Here is a 9,483-nt window from a genome sequence, read left to right on the forward strand (position 1 = left end):
CACATAATGCCACCCTAAAACAGCAGGGAACCTCTATCTCGCTACACTCGCTGGACAGTGTGTCTAAGGCGTTCAGCCTGACTGGGTTGCCTCCAAACACGTCCCTGACGATTGTCTGATAAAAAGGCATATGCGACACTCATCGGTGAAGAGAACGTGCTGCCAATCCTGAGCAGACCATTCGGCATGTTGATGGGCCCATCTGTACCGCGCTGCATGGTGTAGTGGTTGCAAAGCTGGGCCTCGCCTTGTACGTCGGGAGTGAAGTTGCGCATCATGCAGCCTATTGTGCACAGTTTGAGTCGTAACACGACGTCCCGTGGCTGCATGAAAAGCATCATTCAACACGGTGGCGCTGCTGTCAGGGTTCCTCCGAGCCATAATCCGTAGGTAGTGTTCATCTACTGCAGCAATAGACCTTGGTCGGCCTGAGTGAGGCGCGTCATCAACGATTCCTGTCTCTCTGTATCTCCTCCATGTCCGAACAACATTGCTTTCGTTCACTCCAAGACGCCTGGACACTTCCCTTGTTAAGGGCCCTTCCTGGCACAAAGTAACAATGCGGAGGCGATCGAACTACGGTATTGAACATTTAAGCACGGTTGAACTACAGACAACATGAGCTGTGTACCTCCTTCCAGGTGGAATTACTGGAACTGATCAGTTGTCGGATGCCCTCCATCTAATGGGCGCTGCTCATGCATGGTTATTTACATATTTGGGCGGGTTTAGTGACATCTCTGAACAGTCGCAGGGACTGTGTCTGTGATACAATATCCACAGTCAACGTCTATCTTCAGGAATTCTGGGAACCGAGGTGATGCAAAACTTTTTTTGGTGTATATGGTTTTCTCAAGCATTATGAACTGATCATGCATGTACAAATTTAAAAGAATATCATAATGTTGTGCTTAAATAGTTATCTATGGTTTTCAATGCTTTTATATGTTAGTACATGCATAGAACTAAGCTTTTTTTTAGTAGAAATATTTTCATGCAGCCTATCACCAAATTAGGTGACATCATCAACTTAGATAAAATTTATTTATTACAACTTTATCTTCAACGTGGAAGCAACAGAAAGTAAACATAGTCGGCTATTGTGGCCGAGCGGTTCTAGGCGCTTCATTCCGGAACCGCACTGCTGCTACAGTCGCAGGTTCGAATCCTGCCTTGGGCATAGACGTATTTATTTATTTATGCATTTATTTTATCTGGCAAGATTAGGGCCTTGAGGCCCAGTCTTACACCTAACCAGGCATACTCAGATTGAACGAATTTCAGTTTCTACAGAACGTTAAGGACATATAACGTGTTATACAGTATTAATGTTAAAGAAAAAAGAGATTATAACAGTAGTACAATGATAATTATAACAATCAAAAAAATAATTATAACAATCAAGAATAATAATAATAATTATGACTATGTATATGAAAGTAAACATATTTTTCTTTTATGAGTGTCAGTCCTATTGCTAGTTGGGAATTTTCTCATTATGTTCTTGCAGCTTGTGAGTTATTCTAATCCAGCAGAGACATAAGACGATAGAATGGGGGAGAAAGAGGTATAGAAGAGGTAGAAAGGTTAGAGGAAGAGAAATAGAATGGTGAAATTCGAAGCTATGATGGAGAGGAGAAAGAAAGAGATGAGAGGGGCACAACAATGGTGGCTATACCGTCCCTAATATGTAAAATATGAGAGGGGCACATATGAGAGGGGCACAACAATGGTGGCTATACCGTCCCTAATATGTAAGTTTTGAGTTCCCTCTTGAATGTTGAGTGGTTCTGGATAAGACGCAGATCACAGGGGAGCGCGTTCCATAGTCGTATGGCTGAGATGGAGAATGACACAGAGAAAGATTTTGTGTTATGTAAAGGTACAGCCAAGAAGTTAGACGTATCCGATCTGGCATTGTGGTTGTGGAATGATGATAGGTGTTTAATGTGAGAAGATAAGTATTGGGGGCACCAGTGGCTGAGAAATCGATGAAGTAAGCACATCGTGTGGAGATCACATGCCTTATGTGGGCGTATCCAACCTAGCTGGGAGTATGAAGGACTGATATGATCATACAACCGTATATTGCACACGTATCTAACGCAAACATTCATCACTAGCTCAAGGCATCTCGAATTTTCACTGTTTGTGCCGTGTTGAACTACATCACTGTAGTAAAGATTAGGCAAGACTAGTGTTTGGACTAATTTTTGTTTAACATGGGTTGGAAATATTTTTCTGAATTTTTGAATTGCATGTAGGGAGGAGAGCGATTTCTGGCAAGCTGTAACTGTTTGTTCTTCCCAGTTTAGGTGTTCATCCAAGATTATTCCAAGGTTTTTTGCTGTTTTTTGGTATGGTAGTTGGGTACCATTGAGGAGTATTTGAGGGACTGTTTCGCGAAAGTACCGGCTGATTAACTTTGGATGAGATATTAGTATGACATGGGATTTCTTGGGGTTCAGTTTCAGACCTAGGTTCTGTGCCCATCGAGAAACAGAGCAAAGATCTGTGTTCATACTCGCTACTGTGTCAGCAATGTTCTTGGGGCTTGCCCGTATGTACAGTTGGATGTCGTCGGCATATAGATGGTAGCCGCAGGAGTGAATCACTGAAGAAATATCATTAATGTACAGTGAGAAGAGTAATGGACCAAGGACGGAGCCTTGTGGAACTCCAGAGCGCACGTTTTTCCATGATGACTTTTCCGACCCACAAATGACTTGTTGACTTCTGTTTTTGAGGTAGCTGTCGAACCAGTGTATTGCGCTGTTTTAGAAATTCAGATGTTTCATTTTAATTAATAATATATCAAAGTCAACTGTATCAAAACCCTTGCTAAAGTCAAGCAGTGTTAGGATGGTAGCTTCACGTCTGTCCATAGCATGTTTAATGTCATCAGTTACTTTGATTAATGCAGTTGCTGTACTATGGTGCTTTCGAAAGCCTGACTGATATTTGTCATGGATGTTATGAGTTTTGAGGTAATCCGTCAGCTGTTCATGGACTATGTATTCTAGGGCTTTAGATATTGCAGGTTGTATGCTGATCGGCCTGTAGTCACCTGGCGACTTAGGGTTGTCAGTCTTGGGTATAGGTTGAATTAAACTTTGCTTCCACTCAGTAGGATATGTACTACTGACAAGAGACAGGTTGAAGATGTCTGTGATAACTGGAATAATAGTGTCTATGACGTTCTTAATCATGCCAATGCTCACTCCATCATTTCCTACTGTGTCCTTGGGTTAGTTAGGTTTAAGTAGTTCTAAGTCTAGGGGACTGATGACCTCAGCTGTTAAGTCCCACAGTGCTTAAAGCCATTTGAACCAAAGTAAACATAATAATGCGGTATCATCAGAAGGAAACAGAATCGTATCTACAGCTCTAGTGCAATGATGGGGCCCGCAAGAATGGTTTATCAAAATCGTGTTAGTGTTTACAAGGCTGTAAAAGAGAATGAGGTACCTCAGAGTTCTTTAAAAAGGTTCCTGACAGAAAATCAAGATGTTAGTGGAGCTGTTGGTTTGAAGAGCTTAACTCGCCTACTCCCATTAGACTCAGGACAGATATAACTGAAGTACATAACCACAATGCAAGATACGTGATTTTGCCAAGCAGCTGAGGTGAGGCCGTTGGACATGAATGGGCAGGTAAAACTCATTGCAGGAATTTTTTTAACAGTGCAAAGACTGATGTAGCAGTCAAGGCGAACAGGCTTAGATGGTGGGGTCATGTTACACGCATGGGAGAAGCAAGGTTACGCAAGAGACTCATGGGTTCAGCAGTAGAGGGTAGGAGGAGTCGGGGTAGACCAAGGAGAAGGTACCTAGATTCGGTTAAGAATGATTTTGAAGTAATATGCTTAACATCAGAAGAGGCACCAATGTTAACACTGAATAGGGGATCATGGAGGAATTTTATAAGGGGGACTAAGCTCCAGACTGAACGCTGAAAGGCATAATCAGTCTTAAATGATGACAAGAAATGGTAGTTCAATTATGAATGTTGATTTGGACTGACTTTGAGAGTGCCAGAAAATGTATCTGCATACTGGGCTTCTGTGTCTAATTTTATTATGATAGACCATTATTCTGACAAACTTTCAGATGCCATAAAGAAACTAACTTGTCTCCTCTAAGCGAGTTGGAACGTCATTTGTGGAATGTTGACAAAACCAGCTTGATGTTTGCTGTCAAGCTCAGTGCTGTAAATAGATAGGAAAGAAGATTGTATGTAGATGTACCTTCGCAAAGCTGGAAGAAAATATGACTTTACCAGCCTGCATTTGTGTTGATGGCAGCTGGATACTCCATATACAATTTTCAAAGATTCTCAGTAGAGTGAAGATTACAAGAGGGACTGTCTACAGAACATCTATGTTGTGTTTTTTAATGTTAGTATCCTCACCTCCACCAGAACGAACTCTAATGCTCTGAAATTGCTATTAATATATAGTACCCATATAAACCTAAGTCATGTAAGCATTTTCTACAGAATACAGGCTAATCAGACTTTTATTTATAGGGTTATAGCTTTATCATCAAATTACGTACCTTTACGCTACTGTTCAACAGTTTCATTGCTTTTCCTTTCGTTATATTGGTATATACATCTACATTGATACACCGCAAACCAATGTGAATTACATGACAAAGGGTAATTCTCAAGATTCCACAAATTAATATTTCTTCATGTTGCATTCATGCATTGGTATGTCAGTAGGCTGACTGCTTAAATGCTTCAGTTTGCAGTGTAATTAATCTAATCTTTGGTTTGTGAGCCCTGTGGGAGCAAAATGTAGCAAACTATAGAATATTTCTTGATTTCTCACTTAATACTGGTTAATAAAACTTTCTAAGTTGGCTATCATGGGATAATTGATATCTATCTTCAAGCATCAGCCAATTCAAGCTCTTCGGCATTTCCATGACTCACTTACCTAAGTCATATGTCCTATGACCATTCACATAATTGTGCTTTGTACGGTATACGTTTATTACCCAGTATTGGTCCTATTTTGTTATAGGCCCCACACACTTGAACAATGTTGTAGGATGGGCTGCATTAATATTTTGTAAGTATCCTACTTTGAAAACTGATTACATTTTTCGAAAATCGTATAAATGAGCCAACGTTAACCACCAGTTTTACCTACAGCTGAGTATGTGATTAATCTGTTTCATACCCTCACAAACTGTTAAATCCAGGCATTTGTATGGGTTGACTGATTCCAATTATGATCCACCGATATTGTAGTCTTGTGGAGCGAAATGTAGGAAAATATAGACTGTTTCTGGATTTCGTACTTAATACTGATCAATAAAACTTTATAACTAGGCTATTATGGGGTAATTGATAACTATGTTCAGGTATCGTTCAGCATTTCAATTCCATTGTCATCTAGGTCAAATGAACCTACAATCATTCACACCACTTTGCTTTGTAGTCCTATAACACCATGTTTTTCATTTCATGAACCGCAAAATGATACATTTCTTAACACTTAAGTGCCATAAAAACTAATATTTGAGCAATTTTTCAAATGTTGTTGTTGTGGTCTCGAATCTGGAGACTAGTATGATGCAGCCCTGCATGCTAGTCTATGCTGTTCAACGATCTTCATATCTAAGTTACGACTATGATGTATGTACATTTTAGCTGCTTACTGTTTCCAAGTCGAGGCCTTACTCTGCAGTTTTTGCTTGCCACGATTCTCTTCATCACCAAATCTGTCTCATGATGTATCTTATCAATTGATCCATTCGTTTAGTCATATTGTGCTATAAAATTATTTTATTTCCAGTTCAATTCACTAGTTATCCAATCTCCAAACTGTAAAATTATAAAGTCGCTGTTAAATGTCAAAATTTTAATTTCTTTTCCCTTAACCTTAATTTCATTTCCAAATTTCTGCTTTTTTAGCTTCACAGCCTCCTCAATGTACAGATTGAATAATACTGAGGATAGGATACAACACTGTGTCATTCCCTTTGATTCTCTCAAGTGCAGTTTGTTTCTGTATAAGTTGTAGATAACCTTTTGTATTTTATCCCTACTACCATCAAAATTTCAACGAGCCTACTGTAATCGACTTTGTAAAGGTTCTCTCTAAATCTGCAGACATTACAAACGGAAGTTTGCCTTTCTTCACTTTATCTTCTAAGGTAAGGCACAAGGACAGTGTTGCATTACATGTTCCTACATTTATCTGGATCCAGACTTGTTTTCCCTGAATATGGCATCTAGCAACCATTCCATTCTTCTGTAGATAATTCTTGCCAGAATTACTGAAATATGTCTGTTAAATAAATGGGTATGTAATGTTCACATCTATCAGCACTTGCCTTCCCTGGTGTTATTACATTCTTCTTGAAGTCTGAATATCAGCTGTGCGTGTATCATGAATTCCTGGTGAAATAGTTTTGTTATTGTTTGTTGACTCAAGGATCTCTTTGATTCTGAAGGAATGTCTTCTCCATGTGACTTGTTTTGACCTAAATTTTTCAGTGCACTGTCAAATTATTCTTATAGTATCACATCTCTCATATCATTTTCATTTACTTCCTCTTCCTTTCCCTAGTAATACTTGCAATAACTCTATCATTAGTTAAAAGTCTGGTGTTACTATTGCTATTGTCTGTCTTGATATCAATGTACAAAATGAACAGTGAAGGTCCCACCACAGTGGAGAATGCCTTAAATTATTCTTTCATCTAAGGATGAGTCTTGGTCCAAGAAAACATGTTGCATTCCCTCTACCAAGAAATCCTCAATCAAATTACAAATTTTGCACGATATCGCCTATAATCGTACAATAAGCTAAAGTGTGACATTGAATCAAAGTCATTTTGGAAGTTTAGCAATAACCCATTTACCTGATGAGCATACCATATATATGAGTATTACTTATGTGTATAGCTTTTTCGTTTAATCATGCAGTAGTTGCACCACACTTAGTACCATTAGTAGTTGCTGCAGAAAAATTCAAGAAAGTAATTTAGAGTAGGCAATTTATTATGTTTAATTTTAATGTGCTAAGTACATACCTTACATGGAGCTATAAATTCTGTCCTGTTCAACTGAAATTGTAAGTATCTCAGTTCCATTGAAAATGTAAGTTACTCAATATGTTACAATGTTTATTTTGGAGATGAAAATAATGTATCATAATATAGTAAACAGGATGAAAGATACACATTGGCTACAACAGTTCTTCAGTTTATATATTTCAGTCACGGTCTTCCGTTTTTATTCAGTCACAGTCTTCTGGTTTTAAACATTTTGAACAAATTTATAAATGTCAGAGCACAACAATTAGTTTTTGCAGGCTTTATTTGGCAAATCCAGATTTTGGCTAGTGCCTAGCCATTATCAAGGCACTATTTTCTAGTCTCAGTGCATGTCAGTTCCCTGCTGGTCGGGCATCAGTGACATTTCTTTGAATATTACTCAAAGACATTTCAAAGAACTGTGACTGACACCAGAACAACAGGGAACTGAAATGCATTGAGATTAGAAAATAGTGCACTGATGATGGCTAGGCCCTAACCGAAATCTTGATTTGCAAAATGAAACCTGCAAAAAGGACGACTGATTGCTGTGCTCCATCACTTATAAATCAGATCACAGTCGCTGAGTGCACCCATGTTCCTAATGGAAGGTAACCTGATTCTGAACAAATGATACTTGTATGTTCCAAACAAAGTTATTTACTACATTTACAACAGCTGTGCCTTGTCGGTTTATTCTTTTTCCTGTCTCAGTATGCACAATGTCTTCTCTGCTAGTTCCAGTGGGCCTTGCTTTAGCTTCAGTTTGGAAAATTTCACAAATCCTGGAAGGAAAATTGGACAGTATTCTACACATGGCAGCTCAGATTCGCACGTGTTCTGTAACAAGCTCGTAAGACAACTGCTGCAGAAAATCTCTTCGTGCAGTGGAGCTGTCTAGGTTGTTAACAGGACGAATCACTAAAAATTGATAGCTCCAACACGAGTAACAAATAAAATGTGACCAGAGACTACTGGCGAGTGTGACTTGCGCAATTTCAGACAGCACACAACTTGTCAGACATGTCTACACCTCCCATCGTCTTGTTATACAACACTACTATTTCCGTTTCACCTGTCTCTTCGTCAACACAGTCATCTTGGTGAAGATTGGATACCAGTACAACGTTTTTGCCTTCCTTGGGAATATATGACACAAGAGTGCAAGATTTTCTAAGGGTAAACATATTTAAACCCATTTGATGCTTATTTGGCTCCGTGAATTCAAATAACAATTCCTTTTTGTTTTTTCCATAAAGTTAGCCGAAAATCGTTTTCCAGTGTTTCAACCAACTGAAGGCTGGTAAACCAATTATCCACTGTGATAATCCTGCCAGTTCCTCTAATTGGAGGTACACAGTATCTGAACTACAGCAGCTGGAGTATTACTTATATAATATGACACCTATGTTTGTGTTTCAACATCCATTTCCATATCAATAGTATAATACATATGCTGTCACAAAGAGCAATAACTTTTATTCTGTATTTGTTCAGCTTGCTGGGTATATGCTGTCTAAACTGACAATTGCCTCGAAATGCCTCTAACTTCTCAACAATTCTGAGGTACTCGAATGGAGTACATGCTGTTTTGCAATTCTGGAAAAACATGTCAAAATTGTCTCTTATTGCAGCTAGTTTGTCATATTTCAGTCTTTCTTCTCTTGTTAACTTGTCATAAAATCGGAGTTATCTGAGAAGGAAGAGAAATCGAGACAGTGGTATAATGAGCATGAAAATTTATACCCTTGTGCCATCAGTCTTCCACAGATGGTTTGCATTTAATGGTTAGCCTTCATCATACCAGCCAAATACAGTAAACCTATTAGAGTTTGAATTTCGCTTGCAGTTGTAGTGTTGCAGTCCCTATCTCTGGAAAATTTACCTCTCTGGGACTTGATAAACAGTCCTTCCAAATTTCAGCTGTCATTTTCAGATATTTATAGTAGACTTTATACCAGGAAGATGGGTTATTATATTTTCGGACCTGGTTCCAACATTGTTTGGAGCTCTACTTTTACTCCAATTCGTAACCTGATCTTTCGCAACATACAGTGGACCGTTTGTGATATTGTGAATATGATCTTCTCCATCAGACACCTCTTGTTCTTTATCAGAATTCTCAGGATGGCTCTTCTACCTCATCTACACTTTCTTCACACTTATCATCAAAGTCACCTTCATGATCACACTTTGCTAAAACCATAGCAAGCAAGTTTCTGATTCTTTCAGACTCTATTTCATATGCATCCATTCCAAAAAATTTAAAAAAATAAACAATTAATTAATCAACTAACCTGAACCTAATAAACACTAACCTGAACCTAATAAACAATGTAACTAATAGAAAAAAACACTGCAATAATAAGAAACCCCTTCAGAATTAAGAATAACTTGGCTTATCTTTTACTATTCGTCCTAAAGCCAACAT

This window comes from Schistocerca americana, chromosome 4 (genome assembly GCF_021461395.2).
Source record: "Schistocerca americana isolate TAMUIC-IGC-003095 chromosome 4, iqSchAmer2.1, whole genome shotgun sequence".
NCBI classification, from domain to species: domain Eukaryota; kingdom Metazoa; phylum Arthropoda; class Insecta; order Orthoptera; family Acrididae; genus Schistocerca; species Schistocerca americana.